We start from the raw sequence: 24,877 nt of genomic DNA, 5'->3' as shown, positions 1-24,877 counted from the left end.
GTGCCCGGTGCGGCTGGCCCCCCCTGCACACGCTACGCCACTGCTCCCCAGACCATTCAAGCCAGAGGAAGATTCTCAGTTTGGGATCTGTTTGTTTTAATTCTTCCCATTCATTATGTTTGTTGGATTAGTGATGTGCTGCTTCTTAATTAGAATAATAGAATTGCAGAGTTAGAAGGATCATCTAGCCCAACCCCTGCAATGCAGGTAAAAGGTAAAGGTAAAGGGACCCCTGACCATTAGGTCCAGTCGTGACCGACTCCGGGGTTGCGGCACTCATCTTGCTTTATTGGTCGAGGGAGCCAGCCTACAGCTTCCGGGTCATGTGGCCAGCATGACTAAGCCGCTTCTGGAGAACCAGAGCAGCGCACAGAAACGCCGTTTACCTTCCCACCGGAGCGATACCTATTTATCTACTTGCACTTTGACGTGCTTTTGCACTGCTAGGTTGGCAGGAGCAGGGACCAAACAACGGGAGCTCACCCCGTTGCAGGGATTCGAACTGCCGACCTTCTGATCAGCAAGCCCTAGGCTCTGTGGTTCAACCCACAGCGCCACCCACGTTCCCTGCAATGCAGGAATCACAGCTAAATAATCCCTGACATAGCAAAATACCACATAATCACATAGAACGGCTCTTTTTTGTCACTGGATCCCGGTCTGATTAGCCAGATCACTAGGAAGGATAATAGTTCCCAGACACGGTTCTTGTTTAATGTACCCTGATCTGAAAAGAATTGACAACCAGTCCATAAAACCAAGTGGGACATTTTTATGTGTAATAAAACCATGATGCTTTATAAATATCCCTCCCCTCCCAGAGACTTGGAAAACATTTTTATTTATTTTTTTGGAAGCAAACATCCATGCCAGCTCACAAAGTCTAGAATCCATGCTAAGGCTGAAACAAAATATTCTTGCACCAAACTCAGATGTTTGCATCCCTCTAAAAAATAATGTTAGAAATTAAATGTATGGTTCTCAAATATTATAAAAAAGGGGAAGGCAGGAAATGACATCCAATTTTCTTACATAGCTGATAGCAATCTAGGTATGCAATAATCTGATGCTCATTCCAACAATCATTCCATCTCTAATAATACAATGATATTTAATAAGAAGGGCCTGCAAGAATCCTAGGCGCTCTGCAATTGCGTACGGAGGTTGATTGGGTTTAATTTGCTGCATGGATGAGAAGATTTTGATGCTTCTGAAGTCAAGTCAAAATCTGTATGGCTATTTGAGATTCCCTGATATTGAACCTAAAGATTTGGTTGTGGGAAAGGACGGATGAGTCATATTAAAAACTGATCAAATACAGTCAGTCTTAATTGAATCAAACACTGATGTACTCTCTTTTTCAGCTCATATTACAGACAACCATTATCCCCATGCAATAAATCCACAATTGTTTTCAGACATCCGTGGTGCACAACATCCCACAAGGCTTCTGTAAAACAATGGTATTCAATTGTGGGGAAGATCACATTTCCTCAGCACTGAAAACAGAAATATTTTGTGGCTGGGAAAATGGGATTACCTTGCCACTCCCACAACCCCCATGAATGCGTCCGTTGTTATTGTCTGCATGCTGTAGGCTGTGGTCGCAGAATCCTATTGGCTAGTGCCAGTAACATTGCTAGTGGAGAGCAATTCCCTGCTAGTGAAGAACAGTTCTCCCAGCTATGCCTGAACCATTTTGTGGCCTTTTTAAAACATTAAAAAAACTAGCTTAAATAAAGCTCTAACAAGAAGGATTCAATCTTCCCTTGAGGCAGGATCAGCCAATGCGGTCCCCTCCCATATGATGTTGGACTACGACTCCCATCATCCCTGACCATTGGCCATGCTGATTGGGGCTGATGGGAGCTAGAGATCAACAACGTTGGGAGGGCGCCATGTTGACTACCCCTGCCTTAGGGAATGTAGTATTCCCACTTTCCTCACTCTTGTGGAATTTCATGTGTGAAGAGAAACAACAAAATGGTGGCCACAAATATTATTGTATTGGTCCCTCACAAATGGGATGGTAAGATGCTGCCAGTTCTTCTTGCTATTATGTCACTGCCAGTGCCGAACTTAGAGCTTCTTTACTCCTAGTGGAGAAACACTACTCCCCCTTCTCCTCACACACCAAAGTGCCAGGTCCTGTTGAAGGACATTTCCCAATGTATTATTGGTGGCACAGAGGAGCTCAGCCACACAAGAAGCTGCCTTATATGGATTCAGGCCACTGGCCCATCTGGCTCAATATTGTCTGCACTGACTGGCAGAGGCTCTACAGCACTTCAGGCAGGGTTCTCTCTCAGCCATACCTGGAGATACCTGGTGTGTGTGTGTGTGTGTGTCAAACTAGGAACCTTCTGCATGCAAGACAAATGCTCTACCACTGAGCGATGGCCTATCCATTCCACAGCAGAAAGGGACTGGTGATCTTGCTACACTCAAATCAACCAGGGCTTTAGGCCAAGGCAGGCTTGCGGTAATTTGGCTGGACCGACTGATACCACTAAGGAAAGGCTTGATACAAGCAGGGACTTTGGAGGCAGGGGGCCACCACTTGCAAGACCTTTCCTCTCCTTCCAGCTCTCCAACCTCATCCATTGGAGCAGCTCTTCCTCTCGAGATGCCATTGGCCCAGCTCATTCCTCATCAGGCCCTCCTCGCCGGCTGCCAGTTTTTAACAGTGCAAAGGTCCCAACAGTGAGGTATATGTAGATCCATTCATAATTTTTTCATAAACCCAGGCAAAGGAAGGAGGAAAGGGAAACGGAGGATGGCTTAGGGAAACCCAGAGGCACAGATGAGTTCCTGAGCAAGCTGTTCACAGCACCGGGCTTTTTAGTGGCATCTTCACATTCCAGGTCCCTCTGGCCCCACCGCGGGCGGCCAAATCCCAGACCATCTGGCTCAGCAGTTGTGTGGAGAGTCTTCACCTTCCTGCCTGGTGTCTCTCGACAGCGCCTTCCCCGTGGGGGTAGGAGGCGTGATAATAATGTCTGGGACTTTCAGGCGCTTGTCAGCCATGACAGGAATGTCCCCGCTGCCGCCACCTCTGTTGACGTGTGTTTTAAAGCCTGAGGGAACGAGAGAGAGAGAATGAGAATTTACCTTTCTCTTGGAGGTGGCAACCTCTGACGTTCATTGTTCCTCAGAGGAAATTGGGCGTGTGTGTTTTATGTCACAGAGAGGAGTCGGTCCTTCTCAGATAGTGTGTGACTGTTCGACAGGAACGTGTGACTGTTCGGCAGGAACGCTATTCTGCAGAATGGGGCAGCCACACGAAAAACCCTACTGCGAGTTAGTGCAAAGCGGGCTTCTGATATTGTGGGAACTTGCAAGAGAAACTCTCTCAGGGGCAACTGTGATCTACTGGGTGTATATGGGATAGGCAGATTAGCAGTGCAAATTCCACAAACAGGGTGTTACATGCTGGAAGTAATTTGCCCCCACAAGCAGCCTAGCCACTACATTTGCTACCAGCTGCAGCTCTGGACCAAGGGTCGCCCCACACAGAGTGCATTGCAGTAATCCAGCCATAAGGTTACCAATGCATGGGCAATTGTGGTCAAGCTATCCCATTCCAGGAATGACCATAGCTGTCTTACCAACTGAAAGAAGTGAGTGAGTGGATAATAAGCTTCCCGCACCTCTGTTAATTCTCTGTTGGCTATGTGACATTGCCTTCCCACACTTTCCACTCCTTCAGTCTGGATTTCCTCATACGAGGGATACTCTTGAAAGGAGAGGGGTATGAGAAAATGTGGGAAGGCAGAGAACGTCATACAGATAGTAGGCAATTAATGAAGAGACAGGAAGCGCTGACCCTACACGTTAAAACAGTACGGCCGAGCCCTTGGTGGCAGGCCCTGATAAAGATTTTAGGAAACATTTACTTCCAAAGCTTGCACTTTCCAGCCGTATAGGAACAAACCCACTCCATACATTTGAACCACATTTAGAGACATATGGCCTCCCCACCGCAAAGAATCCTGGGAACTGTAGTTTGGTAAAGGTGCAGCTCTGAGAGGGGATATTTGGGTGGAAGCTGTGACTTTTAAAGCAGTATAAATGAGCTTTCAATGTACAGTATGGCATGGATCTGACTTTGCATGCAGAAGGTCCCAGGTTCAATCCCTGGTGTCTCCAGGGAGAGCTGGAGAAAGATTCTGTCTGAAACCCTGGATGTCCACTGCCAGTCAATGTAGACGGTATTGAGCAGGGTGGACCAATGGTCTGACTCAGTATAAAGCAGCTTCCTATTAAGGCCAGTCCTGGTTATATGGTTGTTTAATTTTGCTTTTCAGGGCCAGATTAAGACCTTTGGAGGCCCTAAGCACTGGAAATACGATGGTGCCCTTTAAATGTAATCCAAAATAAAAACAATACCAAACTTTTAGTATTATTTGCTATGCTTGTATACACCTAGAATTTACGTGCGTCCTGAAATGTACATGCATGTATGTCATGTGCAGCATGTGACAGGATCAGGTTCCCTTGCATTATTTTGATCTACCTTGGTAGGACACCCCCTGGTTTAGGTGGGGGTAATTAATGAAAGTAGAAGAGGAAAATGGGGGAAATAGTGTGGGGTGCAGTGTAAGGAAGTCTAACAAATATCTGATTGTTCTCCTGATGACTATTTCAAGGCTTGTTGAACTCAAAGGTAATATTTTAAAAACCTCTTTTTTGTGCTCCTGCTTTTGCTTGTGCTCTATAAGCATATATTTAGTTTGCCTATTGAGTAATCCAGCACTGACTGTCACCACAGTATGCGTCCATCGCTGGTGTGTCAGGTCAGATCTGCCCCTCTGCAGCTGTAGCTGAATGTGCTCTGCTCCTGAGGATGCTGGCAGGTCTTCTGTTCCCTAATGCTTCAAGATTGATCACCTCCCTCGCCCTTCTAATGATGGGCCATATGGTGAAAGCATGCTTGGATACACCAGGTTTGGCGTCAACTGACACAGTGCCATCACCATGGTAAAGAAGATCCTGGGTTATATTTAGTTTGTTGTGCGGCGCTGAATACAAATGACGCTTCCGAAGAAGAAGCTGCCCTCCAAAGAAGAAGAAGAGAAGACTGATAAATTGGTGCTTTCCTTCCTTCTCAGACCCCTTCCCTACCAAATTGCCTACAACTAGCAAAGTTTGCAGCCAAAAATGTTGCAAGGTCGCCCTCTGGTGGGCATTGGAGAGACACATATGGGATGCATGCTGTAATCTGCCAGCAAAGCAGACATTTGTGACGATTTGTGCTCATGAGGGTATCAGGGTGATTATACATACACAATCTTGCTTTCAATGCCTGTGTATGATTTGGCTAAGTTTTATTTTATTTATTTAACAAGATTTATGTACAGATCGATTGTAATAAAACCTCTGATTCACACGGAACATTAATACTATCAATAAAAACAGTTTAAAAGAATTAAAAGCATTTAATAATAATTAAAAGTAAAAGTGGGTTGGTGCCAGGGGTTCGGGCCTGTGGGTTTCCTTAAGGCAGACTTCCCTTTCTCCAGATGCTTCAAGATCTGCAGGAGTTCGTTCCTGTCTACTTAGAAGACAGTCCCACAAGGCTCAGTATAGGACTTACTTAAAAGTTAAAGGGACCCCTGACCATTAGGTCCAGTCGTGACTGACTCTGGGGTTGCAGCGCTCACCTCGCCGGCGTACAGCTTCCGGGTCATGTGGCCAGCATGACTAAGCCAGTTCTGGTGAACTAGAGCAGCGCATGGAAACGCCATTTACCTTCGCGCCGAAGCGGTACCTATTTATCTACTTGCACTTTGATGTGCTTTTGAACTGCTAGGTTGGCAGGAGCAGGGACCGAGCAACGGGAGCTCACCCCGTCGCGGGGATTTGAACCGCTGACCTTCTGATCGGCAAGTCCTAGGCTCTGTGGTTTAACCCACAGTGCCATCCAAGTCCCAGGACTTACTTATTCCGAAGCAAATGTGTATAAAATTATGCATGGCATATAGAAAGCAGATTGGGGAAAGAAACCTCTCATAATACAGTGGTATCTCGGGTTACATACGCTTCAGGTTACATACGTTTCAGGTTACAGACTCCGCTAAACCAGAAATAGTGCTTCAGGTTAAGAACTTTGCTTCAGGATAAGAACAGAAATCGTGCTCCGGTGGCGCGGCAGCAGCAGGAGGCCCCATTAGCTAAAGTGGTGCTTCAGGTTAAGAACAGTTTCAGGTTAAGTACGGACCTCCGGAACAAAATAAGTACTTAACCCAAGGTACCACTTTACTAGAACTCTGGACCAGCCAATAAAGCCGAATGCTGGAAGATTCAAGAGGGCCGAAATAAAGCACTTATTCGCAGAGCAGCACATAGTTAAACTATGGAACTCACTTGCACAAGAAACTGTGATGGCCACCAACCTGAATGGCTGTAAAAGATGGAGGCAAAGGGTATCAGTAGCTACTAACCACAATGGCTGTGCTCTTCCTCCACTGTCAGGGTGTCCCTGCATAGCACTTGCTGTGAACTGCAGGTGGGGAAAGCGCAGTTGCCCTCCTGTGCTGCTCACAGACTTCCCAGAAGAGGCATCTGGTTGGCTGCTGAGAACAGGATGCTGGACTAGATGGACCCTTCACCTGATCCAGCAGGGCTGTTAAGTTCTTATGTCCATTAACCACTCTCTACGCTGGCTGCCCATGGGAATGCCAACCAAGTAATGAATGGGATCTGCATGAAAGCAGTGGATGTGCTTTTTGCTCCAGCCCCATCCATCTCAATGGCGCTCATGCTAGGCTGCCTCTAGTCTAGCCAAAGCCTTCCTTCTCACCTCTCCTCCCTCCCTGCTCGCCATTCAACGGCATTTAGGTGAAACAGGCTCAGTAGGGCTTTGCATCCAAAGCCGCTCGACTCATCTGTTATTAATGATGATGGAACAGGCCTCACTCTTTGGGAATCAATAAGGGCCTCTCGGCCCAGCTGCTGGATGGACTTGCATTAAGGGCTGCAGCTCATCACCAAGAGAGTTGCGATTTACAAATGCATTTCCAGATGGGAGTGCATTGCTATTCATAAAGGGCTTGGCCCCAGCCATGTGGAGCTCAGCGTCTTCTTCACAAGGCTGTGAGGCTTCTGTTTTGGGAGGAAGCACAGCACCATCCGAAACAGGCTGGCATCCCCGAAACATCAGATCCCTTAGCCAACTTATCCTCTGGAGTAAGCTTCAGTTTGCTTGCCCTCGTCCAGTCCAAAACTGACAGCAGAGACCTGCTGAGAATATTAACTGGGTGTTGTTGTTTTTTCCAGGTTTGGATGATAGAAACAAGAGACTGAGGAAAGAGAAAGAAAGCTGAGCAGTAGTGCAGTGGTCCAGAGCTGCAGGACCATTACTATTTCTGCAGCAGGATACTAGTAGGGTCGCTGTCTACAGCATCCTAGAGCCACCCATTCAGCATGGAAGGGGGGCTTTTAGCCAATGAGAGGAAGGTTTCTCAACCTTTGTGCTGACTGGAGCCAATCAGAGTGAAAGGAGGTGAACCAGCCACAGAGGATTGGCTCCTAGAGCCACTCTGGAGAAGGAGCATGGGAGAAACAGCAAGGAGGAATTGTTCTGTAGGCTCCAAAGCTAAGCATTTAGGAACACTGAAAACACGAGGTGCTTCTGTTTCAAGAGAATGGTGCGCAAGTTCTGTCACATGCAGTGGAACTTCATGGCAAACACAACTCGAGACACAAGATGATAGTGAAACACTCCAAATCATTTGCCCATGAACATGCTCAGAATATAGTAGATTTAGCTCGGTGCTACTCAAAGTCATGGTCCATGGACCAGTACAAGCCCATGAGCCATCAACTGCTACTCCCCAACAATTCCACCACAGCCCAGGTTGAGTGGTACCCTTCAGGGCCAACTATAGTAACAGGTCCTGGCACACTGGGGGCGGGGAGGGTAGGAATTGCTGGTCCAACGCTTCAAATAGCTTGAGAAGCATGGCTATAGCGGAAAGGCAACACACAGAGACAACACACTGCATTGATCATTGCAATGCATTCCTAATTATCACTATTGTATAAGGTTCTTGTATAATCTTTGGAGAGCCACGACTGTTCAGGAGAATGGCTGCACTTCAGAACTTGCCACCACACTAATGGAGTTGGATGTCGCCTCCACATATTGGTGAATTTAACCGTCCCCACACCAAATCCCCAGATGACCACCTCATGTAGCAAACTGAATCCTGATAAGACAGAAGTATTTTTTGTAATAAATTGCAGTTCCCAGGATTCTTTAGGGGAATCCATGACTGTTTAAAGTGGGGGTGGGATTCTGTGCACACAGGGTGCCACATTAGCAATCTCTGGGATAGCACACACAGAGAGAAAAAGAGATGGCTGAATGAAATTGAAACTGTGGGCCTTTCTCCCTCATAATTCTTATGAACTTACCCTAATTCAGCCTTGCTGTATGGAGTCCACACTAAGAACTAAAGTAGAGCAAAGATTTTTGAAGGGGTTATATGGCGCGGGGAGGGAACTCAGGTTCAAATCTCCACCTGGTCATATTTTCCCATCAGCTAATCTTGGGTCACCAAGCTGAGGCTCCAATACTTTGGCCACCTCGTGAGAAGAGAAGACTCCCTGGAAAAGCCCCTGATGTTGGGAAAGATGGAGGGCACAAGGAGAAGGGGACGACAGAGGATGAGATGGTTGGATGGTATTCTCGAAGCTACCAGCATGAGTTTGATCAAACTGTGGGAGGCAGTGGAGGACAGAAGTGCCTGGCGTGCTCTGGTCCATGGGGTCAAGAAGAGTCGGACACGACTAAACGACTAAACAACATCAAATCTTGGGTCAGTCCTACTCTTTCAGTGTAACCCGCCTCACAGGGTTGCAGTGAGGATAAAAGAGGAGCCATGTGTGCTGCCCCAGACCTACCTGAAGGAAGGACAGAGGTGAAATGGTAGAAATAAAGAGGACAGGTATGTGTGTGTGTGTGGGGGGGGGTTATATCTAAGGTCCTTTTTCAAGTGACCCATATGGCATCACTTGAAAGTGACTGTGAACATTCCACGGGGGTGGAAAGGAGCATTTCAAGGAGGGCATTTGGGAATTCACTGAAGCAGCTGAAAACTTTGGCTCATGAGCTGGGAAGAGATGAGGAGGCTGTGCGTGAGCCATATATCCAAGGCACTGTGTCTGACACAAGGGAAGCATTTGAACATATATTATTTATATCCAGTACACTTCTGACGCCCTCGCCCCCACCGTTTCCTTGCAAAGAGTCGTGTGGAGGCTTCTGCCTGGTTCCCAGGGGGTCTTCTGCGGAAGCGGCTTTTACGAGACCTTCGTAACATCAGCTGCAGCAGCTGCTGCTGCAAAACGGCATTTCTGTATCTCTCGCTGGGCCTTTCACGTCTTTCCTTCCCAGGAGATGATGCAAAAGTGCAAAAAGGGCAAGCGATGTGATCAGGTTTAGAAAAATGGGGAGTAAAGGAGGAGGGGGAACATCACCAGTGGTGCCAGTAGGGGCTGGGTTGCCGAACCAGTAGGGAGAGCCAAAGCCCATGATAGGCAGAGCCAACGCATTCTAGTTTTGCCCCCGCCCTCAACCTCCTCCTCCTCTTTCCTGCTGAGTTGTACAAGGGGCAATGCTGAGACTAAGGAGGAGGGGCAGCAGCACCACCCAGGAAGGTTGTAAGAGAGAAGGCAAGCGGAAGGGGGCTGGTTTAGGATAGGTTGGGGTCTTGCCAGAAGCCTCCTTGCTGGGCTGAGCAACAGCTTCTCTCTGCCTGATATACTGTATGCTGCATTTGTTTAATCTGCAATAGCCCTGTCCTAAGCTGTTTTAAAAAGCAACCAGTTGTTTGCTCTTTAGCTAGCAGGGGTCCAGAATATACCTCAGCAGATGCCTTGTGTGAAACGGTAGGCTGCATACCACTTAGTGTTCATGCATACAAATGTACAAGTACATGCACTGGTGCATCAGAATGCATCTGCCACACCCTGCATTTAGGACCAGAGACCTGGAGGAGATGGCTGAGCCCTGAACAGCAAAATCCCCAGCAACTTATACTCACTTTAATTTTCAGAAGATGCCCCTCAGGGGCAAAAGGAAAACATAGTGCAAAATAGGAATGTTAGTTGACCAGGTTCAGGGACCAGGAAATAGGAAATGGAGTGTAGGGTCTGCTAGTCTGAAATTCAACTGGTATAGCTCTCCCTGGCTGCTGGCTGCTCACAGTTTCAGAGGTGCCACCTGTCTGCTGCACTGCTTTTGGAAGCACAGGAGCAATTGCCAGAGAGGTGGCATTCCCATGGGGCGGACAAGGGTTCCTGCAGGCCATTTGTGGCTTTGACTAGCTGGGCCAGAGCAGCCACAGCCTATTAACCTGAATGTCAGCCCAAAGAGTGAATGAATAATCCATGGCTCCAAAGTGTCAGAGGGGGTGCATTTCCCTCCCCTTCTCGCTGGGAGATTGCTTTCAAGATGCACTCCCCAGCACTGCTACCTGAGGGAGCTGGCCCAGCCCCACACTGTGTGAGGAGCCCCCCTGGGGAAGGAAAGGCAGCAGGTGCTCAGGCCTTTGGCTTGGCATTAAAGCTGACAGCCCATGCTGGCATCGGGGCCAAGCAGCAGTAAAAGCTAATGGGTGATGCAATATTTAGCACTTGCCCCGATTACCCAGTGAGAGAACAGAGCACACTGAAAATAAAATAAAAGCCAAGGCTGATTTGTGAGAATGGTGCTTTCCCCAGCTTGGGACAGAGAGCATCTTCATGGATAGAAGAACGTCTATAACAGCTGGCTTCATCCTGACAACCCTTAGCAGGTTTTATGACCCCCCCCCCCGGGTTGTTGAAATGGGGCACACATAGTGCTCTGTGCATGTCTGGTGAGTAGGGATGCCAGGGAATGCCATGGAAATCGGAAACAGAAGCAGAAATTGCCAACGTTTGCTTATTTATCCCATGTCTGTGATGGGAACCAATCCTGCAGTATTTGTCATTGCCTTCAAATAATATGAAATTGATTATGGCCTCATTCCCATTTAAATTGAAATGAATGGTGCAGAAATAATTGTGCCATTTGTTTACATGTAAGTAACGGGACTTGTGGAAATAAGTATCTAAATTAGGTAATATGGTGGACAGCTTCTGAATTTGGCGGATGTGGAACTGCAGCAGAACAGAAGCAGCACCGCTTGTGATGAAGACAGGTTGGAATGGAAATCGCTGCCTTCTTACAACCCTACTAGCAAGTAACAATTAGGGGTTACTAACTGTAGCGTATGCATTAGCCAAACAGAAAGCAGAATTTTGCTACTCCCCTGCCTTTGCACCGCAGCATAAATCCAGGCCCAGTGGAATGAAACTGGGACAACCCATGTAGTGCACAGACCCTCCCCTGCCCTATTTCCCTCCCATCTGCAATTGACTGCTGCCAATTGTTCGCTTCCACCTTGCTTCTCGGATGAGTAAGTGGGCCCGGTGGTTCCTGCCAAGTTTGGTTTTAACTAGATGGGGTGGCGGTGGCGGAATACACTGTAGGCGGCTCCTGGAGTTCCTTCCAAATGTCCTGGGTTACTGCAGTCGTAAAGTTCTCTTCTCAGATTGCCTGTCCTTAGTCAAGGCTGCTGAGATGGCACGTGCCTGTTTTCTGGGAAGAAGGGAGGCAGGGAGGAAGTCTGGTCCAACTCAGAGCCTTCTCTTTTAAAGACCTGATCCATTAGATCAAGGAATGGTCCTCCAAAAGATGCTGGACTCCAGTAGGGCCAATGGCCAGGGATGATAGGAGTTGTAGTCCAGCAAGATCTGAACATCTATGTTCAAAAGCTTCAATCCCTGGCATCTCCAGATAGGGCTGTGAAAGACTCTTGCCTGAAACCCTGGAAGAGATCTCAGTAGTGACTCAATCCTGAGCTAGAGATGAACTAACGGTCAGTGCAAGGTGGCTGCTTCATATACACATGTGGGAAACTTGTAGCATTTGAATGACAATGTATGTTGTTCCAAGTGATAAGAATTCACACTTCCCCTCGGATTTCTTTCAAACCAGATACACTTCGAGGGCAGATCCATACTGTGCTCTCAGAGCACACCCAATGCACGTTTTAAGCATTTGACTTCCTCCGTAGAATCCTGGCAACAGACATTTATTAAGGTTACCGGGAATTGGAGGTCTGTTGGGAGGAAACTACAGTTCTCAAGGGTTTTTGCGGGATGCATGTGCCTTAAATGTGTGTTGGGTGTGCTTTAAATGTAGGGTGTGGATCTGTCCTCAAAGTGTAACTTTAAATGTGGTGTGGATAGCATCAAGCTGTTTATAGGCTGTTGAATATTATTCCATCTTTCTGGCAAAAAACCCCCAAACCCCTTTGAAAATAATCATGGTCCCAAGAGCACAACAACGCGCCCCCCACTCCACCTCATACATCCATGGAGTTGTGGGTTTAGGCAGAGCGTGGAGAAGCTTGGTTCCCTCCAGATGTTGATGGTTTACAACTTCCACCTTCCCTGACCACTGGCCAACAACATCTGGGGAGCCACAGGTTTCCCATCCCTGAGTCAGGATAAAGGAGACATCACATGGCTTCTTACCTTTCAGGCAGGAGAGACTAAGTCCCATGATGTCATCCTTTTAGCATGTGGGATGGATTAAAGACACAAATTTCCACATCTGGTCCTTTGCCTCATTAGTGCTAGAGAGTTGAGAAAGAAAAAATATATATATATTTTTTTAAAAAGATGGGAAAGAAATCTAGCTGCATTCAGAACATAGTGTGTCCACACTTAGCTCCAGAAAACCATCAATGGATGCCATGGCATTGTATTAAACTAGCTAAATTCATTCCAATTTATATAGGAACTTTTATCCTGAATGGAACTTTAGCACATGATACATACATACATACATACATACATACATAACACACACTTGTGACCAATCGCTGCAGGTTTTTATACTTTGTATAAGCAGCTAGTTTATTTCTAGGGATGAGAAGATTTTCCTGTGCTCTATTACTGCCCCGTGAGTTTGCTCTCACCTGCATTCTGCCCCAGTTAGGAAAATTTCTAAATTTAAGCGGCAGGTGTGCAGTTTGCATCATTCTATCCCTTTCATTTATAGCAGGAGGTAGGAGACCTTCTGTAGCCCCTATACCTAACTGTCTATGGTTACTGATGTACCCTGGCACTTTGAGTGTAAAAAAAAAGTATAAAAATAACCTTGGTATGATTGCATCCTGGTAGCATTTTATGCTGCGATTTAATCAGACATGCCTACATTCTTGTGCCCAACCATAATGTGCAAAAAAGGAGATGCTAACTGAAAAACTGTTGCAATGCCTGGAAATGACAAAAGGCAGACTGCTAATGCATTGGTGCAATTCTGGAAACAAGATCAGGAAATCTGGAGCCTCCCACAGAAAAATCTTTGTAAGCTTCCCTCTTTATTTCTTTGATAGGGTTTGGCCTCCTCTTGTTACTTGATCCTAGTTTCTGGCACTACAGCTGTTCCCTGAGCAGCAAACATAAAGACCATAAGCAGAATAATAATACTGTTATTTACATATACACCTTGGTTTTAAGAGTTGCAGGTAGTATAAAATTCAGGCCACCTTGGGGTGAACACACACTCCTCTAGAGGCAATGTGGTCAAAGGATACGTTTCAGCACATAGACTGCCCCATCCTGAAGCCTTTGGGCAATTTAATTTTTAAGGCAACTAAAAATGTGTAATTAAAGCTTCTAACCTTTAGCCAGCTTAATTCTCCTCCTCCTAGCACATGGTGGGGTGTGCGGCAGTCATTTAGCATGCTCAATGGTCAAGTTTGTTCAGGCATCTTAGTGGGGAAGGGCTGTAACAGAGTGGCAGAGCATCTTCTTCACATGCAGAAGGTCCTGGTTTCAATCCCTGACATCTCCAGGTAGGACTAGGTAAGACTTCCTGTTTGAAACCCTGGAGTGTCGTGGGCCAGGGGGCAGCTTCACCTGCTGAACAGCAGCTTGAACCGTGAGAAGGCCAAGTGATTCCACCTGCACCTGACCGGCCTTAGATCACAGAGCAGAAGGCACCAATGAGAACCAGCTGCCTCCCAACTTCTTAAGCCAAGCTCTCAACAACATTAAAATGCTGGAAAGAGTGGCTGTAGTTCCTGCCCCTTACTTTGCTGCTGCCTGCTCTCCCTCTGGATTCCCTGACCTGTGAACTGGACCCTTGGCTCTGTGATCATGTGAATTTCCTGACCTTGGACTGTCTTGACTTGTATGTGGATTCTGCTCTCAGGCAAGCATTCCTTGGAGACTCCTGGCCCCTACTTGTTTGGCAACAGGACTCAAATGGGGCTATAGCATGGAGAGCCACCACCAGTCAGCATAGAACTCCCCCTGCTTTCCCTTTTAAGGGGGTGGAGAGAGAGGAGAACCCCCACAGTCCTTTGCAAGTCTTGCAAAAGCCCTTAGAAGTCTCTTTCCCTCCATCTTTAAGATCACAGCAAGACTGAGCTTAAAAGGGAAGGTGGGACAACCAGGTTTAAAAGGGGGGGGGACAGGATGTGATGACTTAATGCCATCATGCTACTGGCATGTGGGCAGTCCTACCCACTGTCAAACTTGGCCTGTGAGGCAGATCCTGATAATGATCTGACCTGTGGAGCCAAAAAGGTTCCACACTCGTGGTATACTGTGCTGGATGGACCAATTAGCCTAACTTGGTGTAAGACGTTTACCTATGTTCCCAAGTGTTCTGGCAGGAAATTGCAGTTCATTTCATGCCTTGACAAGCTGTTGCATGCCTCCACCGTCGGAGGCAATATGCTTCTTGAATACCAGTTGCTGGAAACTGCAGGAGGTGAGTGTGCTGTTGCGCTCAGATCCTGCTTGTGAGCTTCTCTCAGACACCTGTGAGGACCCAGTTACAGACTCAATGGGCCACTGGCCAGATTCAGCAGGGTTCTCCTTAAGTACTTATAGGAGAAGAGGCTCAAATCCATTCCTCTTTCAAGGTGAATGAGTGTGGGTAGCTTGGACATCATCTGCAGGGGCTGCATTGTGTAGCTGTATTGTACTTACACCACTCACAACACAGAATCTAAAAGCCTAAGGTAAAGGACCCCTGACCATTAGGTCCAGTCGTGGCCAACTCTGGAGTTGCGGCGCTCATCTCACTTTACTGGCCGAGGGAGCTGGTGTACAGCTTCCGGGTCATGTGGCCAGCATGACTAAGCCACTTCTGGCGAATCACAGCAGCACATGGAAATGCCGTTTACCTTTCCGCCGGAGTGATACCTATTTATCTACTTGCACTTTGACATGCTTTCGAACTGCTAGGTTGGCAGGAGCAGGGACCGAGCAATGGGAGCTCACCCCATTGCGGGGATTCGAACCGCCAACCTTCTGATCGGCAAGCCTGCTAGCCATTGTGACTACTAACCCTTGATAGACTTACCCACTTCCATGAATCCATTTAATCCTCTCCAAAAGCCATCATATAGCACCAAGCTTTGAAGGGGGTCAGAGGGCTTGATTTTGTAGAAGACACTTCTTAAAAAATAATAATGCTGGACTTTTCATGAAAAGGAGGAGAGCTTGACTGCATTTGAGAAACCCTTCTTTACATTATTAAGGATTTGATTGCAGAGTGCAAAAAAGTGGTGGGGAAAACAGCCACTCGATAACTAGGGGCTCCTGACTCACTTCTGCCAACTTAACATCCCTAACAATAGCTAATAGATCCACAGCACTCACTGATGTTTGAGTTGAGGCAGTGCACTTCAACAAAAGGTAGACTAGTCTCTGATGAAATTCAGCCCCATTTGTTTCCATAGCCATTGTCTGATCTAACCCTCCCCGCTGTGACTCTATTGCCAGGTCAAGCCCAGCTGAATGTTGAGCAGGGCTTTGGCCCAGCGAAATCTCTGCAAGGTTCAATCTAGCAGAATATTTTCCACATCTGTTATCTTTATTGGATGGTATAGTAAGGAGAACTTGTGTCAATATCAGAAGGTTTAGCTCTATGACTTACAGATGCAGGTTTGCATTTAATCATTAACTTCTGAATAGCTGCTATCATGCTGGCATTGGGCATCACCTCAACCAATTATAAAAAGTGGCTTTTATTTGATATGCAACTTGATGTTCTTTCCTCATGAAAAGGGGTGGAAACTGACATCATGCTCCTCATACTTTAGAGCCCCCAGATGGAGCTGGCAAGGGGCACCGGATGTAATTGACTCAGGGTTCATATATCCTGGAATATGAACCCATCTCCACACAAAGGAAAGATTCCAGAGTTTTTCAGGGCAACCTGTTCTGGTAGTTTGATAGACTTACATTGTCATGGTGGCCTCAAGTCAAATGACATGCTGAACATGTGAAATTATTCTTGTTTTATTTATTCAAGCTAATCTTACACCCAGATATATTCCCAAGAATTAACATCACATTGTCAGTGAAAAGACCAATCTTCAGTTGTTCTGAACCACACTTAATATCTGTTATCTCTGGCTGCCCCAACCTCTTTTTTGGGAGGAAGGGCAGAATATTTAGTAATAAGTAAATAAACCCTTATACCCCAGCTTGACCACTGAGATCAGGGGTGGGGAACGTCTGACTTCTGTGGGCCTGACAGGTCATTTCCCCCCAAACCATGACCACCTGCCCATCAGCTGACATCACTGGTGATAGCAACTGATTGGCAGGAAGAGAGGATTTAATCCTGCATTGCCTGTGTGATCCTGTTCCCAGCAGGATGTAATCCCTTGAGGTCACAAAAGTTAAATCATTCTCTGGGTATGGATTCTTATGTAGCCAACTGGCACCATCCACACATAAAATGAGGTTTCACCAGGTTTTTTGAGGGATGCTAAAAATTTGCAGAAGTAAAATCTCTAGAGGCGGGGAAAATAACAATGCCTACAGGGGGAACCCTCCACAAAACAGCTTAATGTTTTCTAGGTATGAAATGCTGACTGAGGAGGATGGACAGAGTAATTCAGGTAAAGGACGAGGCTGGCTAGTCAGAATCCTGGACAGGATCTCTCCACAGTGAGACATTTTGTTTCAGGTCCCACTTATTTTGTCTTCTAATTTGTTTTACATTGTGGTTCCACTTAAGGGTGTTCCATCCCGCTTTCAGCAAATAACATTAAATTTGTCAAAGTAAAATCTCTGCACTCCCCTATCCCCTATCCCTGAAAAATCAACCCTCAGTTCCAGGAAGAGAGAGCATATTTATGTAGGGACCATGTGACAATCAGTATTGTAATAGTGAGAGCTTCCTCAACCTTGGCCCTCCAGAAGTTTTTGGCCTACAACTCCCATGATCCCTAGCTAGCAGGACCAGTGGTTAGGGATGATGGGAATTGTAGTCTCAAAACATCTGGAGGGCCGAGGTTGAGGAAACCTGGAATAGTGCATCCAGTCCCCACTCATGTTCCGACATGAAGAGAAAGTTGGACCTGCTTTGCCAGTTCTGAAGAGGACATACAGAACTGGGTGTGAATACATCTACGGACATCATGGTCTTTGCACCAGTTTTCTTCTTAAAAACTTTCCCTGCACAATAATTTCCAGAAATCTTTGCCACCACCCTCCAGCTCTTTGTATCCTTTCTTAGGACAAGTGTCCCTCTTGTCCAATGACCAACTCAGTCTTGCCATCAATATCAACAGATTAATGGCTAGCGATGGGCCAACACCCACCCTTTTGGAGAGGAACTGAAAATCAGACAAATTACAAAGCGGTTGGCCCATGAGAAAGAAAGAGAGAAAGATTATTTCCAAAGGCATCATGAAGATGGAACAAGACCATGCTCTCAATTGTATCCTTGCTTTCTAAAATCCCATTCAGTCCTGGTCCACTCACTGCCTGTGTAAGAAAGCAAACAACTTTTTGGCTTGGCAAGGCTACCCAAAATCAATGAGGCTACATAAAACAACTGTGAATATCAATAGACTCGTTTTTAACCACTTAATTTTCTGAAAGGGCAGATCCACAAACATTCTTATCTCATAAAAGAGACCAGAAAATGAGGGGACGGAGGAGACTTTGAAAAGCTACCGGAAATATTTGTCCATTGATAATATCCTAGAAGCAACTGCTGTTCATACAGGGAACCTCTCCTCTCTGCAAGCCCATTGAAACAAGCAGGACATAGGTAAGAGCAATACATCATGCCTGTTACACATCTCTGGCTTATAAATGGTGCTTAAAAGGATAAGATTCTGGTATATAGTTCCTTTTCCACATATATGCCCCCCCCCCAACCCTGAATTGATTTACAACCCTAACTGAGCTTATATTCCAGCATAGTAACATGCAATGAGCAAAGCTTTGGGTAGTATCCAACTAAGTTTTACTCAGACAACCCACTGGGATGTAGGTGCCTATGTGAGTAATGTCCATTGGTTTACTGGATCTGTTCTGAGAAGAACTTAGTTGAATACAATCATTTGTACCTATTAGCGGGTGTGGTAATAGCAGTGAATCCCTGGTTCAAAGTGCATCCCTGCCATTAGCTCACAGCATACACACCAAACATTCAAAGCACCCTTACAGAGGGACAACCCCATGGGAACTGTAGTTTGTTATGGGTGCTGGGAATTGTAGTTTATCCCTCACAGAACCACAATTCCCATGATTCTTTGTGGTGAGATGTGCTTTAAAGGCAGATTATATGGGCAAAGTTTTTCTTTCTCTCCATCTCCTTCACATCTCCTCCCCTTCAAGCTGCATTATGGGAATAATTGCCCACCCTGCTGAGTTGTTGTAATTATGAAAACAGGTTCATTGTTTGTTTAAAAAGGGCTGTATCCAAGGAGTGTAGACCCAATGAAATCAATGGGACTAAATTACTCACGATTTTGATGAGTTTACTCTGAGTAGAACTTATCTGGTGACAACCCCAATGATTAAAAAAATCTGCATCAATAGCTGCAGAAAATACCACATTTACACCAATCATGATCGCTTCTCGGCCTTTTGGCTAAGATCAAGTGTAGCATGATCCTGGATCTGGACAAAGAAGGTGAGTTTTCAAATTGTGCCTGAATATACCTAGAATGTTCTGATTTCACCTGGGATGGAGTTTCATAAGTGGGGTACTATCACTGAGAAGGGCCCCCTCACTGCCACCAGGTTAGAGCCTTGGGATAATGTGTGGAAAGTACTTTGAACCCCATAAAGTGGGGCATATAACCACAATCCTAACACTAATTAGCATCCCATGCATACTAAAACCAAACTCATTTGTTTATGAGTGCCACCACCAATCCACATGGAGCCAAAATGGTACCCTTCCACACACAAGAGGGAAGCATCAGAAGAGAGCACAAAGGTTTGCAGAAGAATATCCCCCCCCAAAAAGAAAAACTTTAGGGGGAAACCACCCTCATACAACTCAGTTAGAATTGAGTATGCTCATTGGTCTTCCTGAATGTCTGTTAGGGTAAAAGATCGGGACTGAAAATGGAATGGAGTATTGTGTAAAAGGGCATGGCTGACTGGCTGGCACCCAGAACAAGAGCAAACGTTCTGCTGCAGGTTCCACATGGGAAGCTGCCTTATAACGGGTGAGCACTGGTCTATAGTGCCCTACATTGTCTTTGCTGGCTGGCAGAGGATTTCCAGGATTTCAGGCAGGAGACATTCCCAACTCTACCTAGAGATGCCAGGGATTGAACCTCAGACCTTCTGCATGCCTAGCAGATGCTCTGCCACTGAGCTATGCCATTAAGAGAACGTAAGATTCTAGTCCTCATTGATCTGAACAGGAACATAGGAAGCTGCGTCCTATCGAGCCAGACAGTTGGTCCTTCTCACTCAGTATGAGTGACACAGGGGTTGAACTTAGAATGTTTTGCATGCAAAGCAGATGCTCTGACCCTGAGCTACAGCCTTTCCAATTGCAACGATAATAACAATATGTGATGATGGTGGTGATGATGGTGATCGTGGTCGCAAAGGAGCCACGAAAATGCGACGGGCAGGACCCCACACAAATTCAGAACAAAAACCAAGGCAAGGTTCTTGAAGCTGAGAGGGCAGCCCCTCAGTCTTGCAGCCTCCCTGATTTCCTGATCAGAACCCACAGCCTTAGCTTCCAGGCTGAATCCAAGACTCAAGCGGCTCCTAAAGAGGGCAGGTGGTGGTGGTACTGAGCCAGGGAGAAACAGCAGCCGCAGCCGCAGCAGCAGGATTAACTCTCCCATCCAAGTTTTAGAAAGGGCTTTTATCCTTTTCCACTCAGCCCTGAAACCAAACCAGCAAGCATGAAAATACCAGAAGGAGGGAGAGCGCGCCAGGGAGGGGCAGGAGCTTCCTCCTCGAGATTCTTGGGGGGCAGCAACTCACCAGCTCTGCAGGCAGCCGCCGCCTTCCCCTCCAGTGGCCCCAGCCCAGCCTCGGTGGCAGCCGGCGGCATCCCAGCCCCGGCTCTGCTGCTGCTGCTTCTCCCAGTTGCAGCGCCTGACATCGCTGCCAGCCCAGCGAGAGGGAGATGATTGCAGCTGGCAGGAGTCGGAGGCAGGACCAGGGCGATTTACATATTGCTGTCTCGGGGACCACCTCCAGCTCTTGGCCGGGCCAGCAGAGAGAGAGGGAGGGAGGGGCGGAGGCTACCAGGCACTGTGTGCCCCCTCCTCGCCTTTCCACCCCTCCCTCTCTCCAGCCTCATCTCAGCAGCTGCCGCAATGCCTGGCCAAAGGGCTTCTCCCTTTGCTGGTCTCTGCCAAGAGCTGCGGGAGGATGGCTAACTTGCTGGTGCATCCCGAGATATATAATAACATACAGAGCTGGCGAGAGAAGGCAAAGCAAGCTGAGGATGGGAGGGATGCGGAGGTGGGTGTGGAGAGACCCAGCTGGCACCACCAGGCAGGCGAATGCGCTCAAGAAACCTGGGCACACACCATATACTGAAAGCACTTTCCTCCCCAAGAATCCTGGGAGTTACAGTTAACCTTTAGTGGAGCTACAATTCCCAGGACCCTTAAGAGGCTACAGTTCCCATGATTATTTGGGGGAACTCAACATGGCCACTGACGTGGATGGCTTTAAAAAAAAAGGATTGGACAAATTCACAGAGGATTAGGCTTTAGATCTCTGCTAGTTGACTGTGCGCTGCTTCCAGTCTGCTTCTGAACACCAGTTGCTGAAAACCACAGGAGAGGAGAGGGCTGTTGGGCTCAGGTCCTGTTTGTGGGACATCTGATTGGCCCCTGTGAGAACAAGATGCTGGACTAGCTGGCCATTTTCTTCTTATGTTCTTGTGGGTAAGGGAAAATGTGCTTTGAATATGTGGTGTGTACATGGCCCTTGACCACTGAAGCCACTTGGGCTGTCCTGGAAGGTGAGTTCATTTGCTGGAGTGCCCACCTAAGCCATGGGTGGGGGAATTTTTTTGGTCTAGTCGGTCAGATCTTTATCTTTCCCCCCATTTCAGCTGATGAAAAGAGAGAGCTTAGTATTGCTTTCTGCAGGGTCCCAGTGCACCAGAGACTTCCTGCAGAGAACTTTCTTGGGCACCCAACCCAAGCAGGATTGAATGCCTCATCCATCAGTTGATGTGCTTGGGAGTTCAATCCTGTTAACCAGCTACATGATCCGGCCAAGTGCCTACCTGACGCACACCTGACCAGTGGCGTAGCGTGGGTTGTCAGCACCCGGGGCAAGGCAAGTAATTTGTGCCCCCTAACCCGTGGATTTGCGCCCCCTAACCCTAACCCCCAGATGTTGCGCCCAGTGCGGCCGGCCCCCCCTGCACCCCCCACACTATGCCACTGCATCTGACATCACATATGGTGTTGGGGGTGGGGCAGGAAGCTGCCCATTGTTTGTGGGACAGAGCTTGCCAGCCAAATGAGGGTCAGATTTGGCCCACAAGACAGAATTGTGGTCCAAAGCATTGGTAGGCACCGGATTAGTTACTCCATTTGCATTTTCCCCACAGTAATGTAGGAAATGTATAGCTGAAAGGTCACAGCTCAGTGGTAGCATCTGCTTTGCATGCAGAAGGTCTCTGGTTCAATTCCTGGAATCTCCAGGCAGGGTTGGGAAAGACCTCCCTGCCTGAAACCCTAGAGAGCCGCTGCCAGTCAGTGTAGACAGTACTGGACTAGATGGAGTGACCAATGGTGCAGCTCAGTATAAGGCAGCTTCCTTTAATCCTGCACAGGCTCGCTTTCTTTGCTAGTCATCGTAATTGAAAAGAGGCCATTGGTCAACCCAGCTTAGTACTGTTTACTGCAGGAGTAGGGAACCTGCAGCCCTCCAGATGTTTCTGGGTTCCAACTCCCATCATCCCTGGCCATTGGTCATGCTATCTGGGTCTGATGGGCGTTGTAGTCCCAACAACATCTGGAGAGTCAGAAGTTCCCCATCCCCAATCTGCTATGATTGGCAGTGACTCTCCAGGCAGGGAAAAAAAAAATCTTTCCCATTCTCTGTTACCAGATCCTTTTCACTGAAGATGCCAGGCGCTGAACATGAGACCATCTGCATGTATAGCAGCTGCTCCATCACTGAGCTGTGTCCTAAATAAAAATGTATATGTGGATATCTGGGTCATTTACGGGATGGAATTTTGGGCATTCGACTTTCTGCATATGCTCTGCCACTGAACTGCCCCATGCGCCAAATAGTGTTCACTATTACTCCATAGGCTCTGTGGCTGAGAATTCATGCACTAAATGGCAGCTCAGATCCATATTTCTTTTTTCTTTTCTTTTCTGGGTACAGAAGTTCTGCATGGCAGCTGTTTTAGAGAGGGTCTCATAATGTACCAGGCCATTATGTTACAGGCCTTCAGGTAGCTATCACGGAACAAGGAAACTGAGAAGGGAAACTCCAGTGTGATACTGCTGAATTGCAGCTTATCCAAAAGTTACATTCTGTTTGTTTGGGTCTGAAGAGAGACACAGCTAAGCTTTACTGAGTAGAACCCATTGAAATTAATGGACCTAACTTAGTCATGCGCATTAATTTCAAGGGGTCTATTCTGAGAAAAGTAGCTGAATGGTTTCCTGTTCCATTCCGCTGGAATTTAACTCCAACTTTTACACCCCTGTCCTTTACCTCTATGCATATGACTTGAAGCCCAGGAGAGGGTCTTCTTTGTGGTGGCCCCTACACTGTAGGACTGTCTCCTTGCACAGGTGCATCTGACACATCCATTTGATAGTTTTCGCTGCATTTTTTAAGATTTGCCTCTTTCCCCTGGCTTTTGACAGTTGTTTTGTGGGACACACCTCATTTGTTTAATTGCACTGTTCTGGTTATTATAAGTTTTGCAATTGTGATTGTTTAATGATTTTTTCAAATAACTCTCTGCCGTGGGACCTTATGGCAAATAACTGAGGATCACACTCCATGGATGTGATGGTCCATGGCAGGCACAAGCAGCAGGGCCTTTTTTGGTGGTGGCTCCCCTATGTGACATGCTCTTCCCCTTGAGACTTACACCAGTGGCTCACCTCTAACCTTTAGGAAGCAAATTCTTCACTGGGCTTGTGAGGACTAAGTTTATTTTAGCCATGCCATCCAAAGAAGCTAAACTTTTATCAGGACAGATAAAAGTACGTACCTTATTCACACTGTGAATGGTTAAACTACAGAATTCACTACCACAGGATCGATGCTTTTAAAAAGAGGATTAGAGAAATGCATTGAGGATAAGGCTATCAACAGCTACAAGCCATGATGGCTGTGTCCTACTTCCAGTGTTGGAGGGAGTATGGCTCTGAATATCAGCAGGTGGGGAACGTGAGCAGGACAGTGCCATTGCACTCATACTCCGCTCGCTGGCTTCCCAGAGGCATCTAGTTTGCCCCTGTGAGAACAGGATGTTGAACTAGGTGGGTCTTTGACTTGGTCCAGCTGGGCTCTTACTATGTTCTAATCTTTACCTTATTTTAAAGTGGCATTTTATTATTGTAATGTGGGTTTTGCATGGAGTTTACTGTAGTCAGCAATTGCTTTGGAGATCCAAAAGCAGGTGGAAAGGAAGCACAGGGTTCTGCGGGATAGTGGTAACATTTATTTAATCATTCCCCCAAGGATCAGTAAAAAGAATCTGGTAACTTTTAATACGTTGAATAAACACAGGCGTGCTAGGAAAGAGCTTTGTTTTACAAAGGCAAGGCTGGTTCTTTCCCCAGGTTTTTGATATGGGGCAGCTTTAGGCCTTTGAATGAATACACAGAAGCCACTCCGCCGTCACTCTGTAACAACAGCAAGCTGGAATGGTCCTGCTCAGATAATTAGGAACATTAGATGCCCCTAAAGCTCACAAAAATATGGTTGCTATGTAAGACCTACTCTGGTCCCTTGTGGCTCTGAACAGGTGCGTGACAGAAGAGAAATGTCAGCAGGCAAAACTTTCCACTGTTACTGCATCTTGGTGGCAGGGGAGCCTCAGCTGTTACACGCACCCTGCCTCACATGTAGCTGGGATCCCTGCCAGAAAGAAACGGCAGCAGCTCCTAAACAAAAAGACATCCTAGTGAGTGAGCTTCAGATCCCCAAGATATGACTAAATAAAGCAAAACACAAATACTTGAGTGTCTGGGGGGGGTATGGCCTCCTCCTCCTCCTTATCAAGCCAAAGCATTTCCCAGGAAATCAACACATTCCTCGTCTCTGGGGTAATGCAGAGGCTGGCGTCTGAATGATTCATTGAGTTTGCAAAGGCTGCGTGCCTGGGCATATTCTGTTCAATTAATCAGTGGACGACCACAGCTTTTTACAAACTAGCATTATGGGGGAGAGTGGATCAATGATGCATTACGACTTTCCTAATGAGTTCCTGTGACTTCGCAAGTGCTGGGACTTCAGTTGGATTTGAAGGCCGCTCCTACGGATTTTGTGAAAGTGCCTTGATCTATTCACTCACTGCCACTGTGATTGTTCACCT

At 46.9% G+C, this 24,877-nt stretch overlaps 1 long non-coding RNA gene across 1 annotated transcript; it reads right to left on the bottom strand.

The window, feature by feature from the left end:
• Positions 1-771: 771 nt before the first annotated feature.
• Positions 772-20,680, bottom strand: LOC309375686. The gene is made up of 3 exons (XR_014171005.1): positions 20,323-20,680; positions 12,571-12,671; positions 772-3,077 (listed from the first exon to the last, which is right to left on the bottom strand). It is a non-coding gene; the product is annotated as an uncharacterized lncRNA (long non-coding RNA).
• Positions 20,681-24,877: the final 4,197 nt, after the last annotated feature.

Source organism: Podarcis melisellensis (genome assembly GCF_964234715.1).
Source record: "Podarcis melisellensis genome assembly, chromosome: 8".
Lineage (NCBI taxonomy): Eukaryota > Metazoa > Chordata > Lepidosauria > Squamata > Lacertidae > Podarcis > Podarcis melisellensis.
Note: the sequence above shows the minus strand (reverse complement) of the source record. Positions and strands in the feature narration are given on the sequence as shown.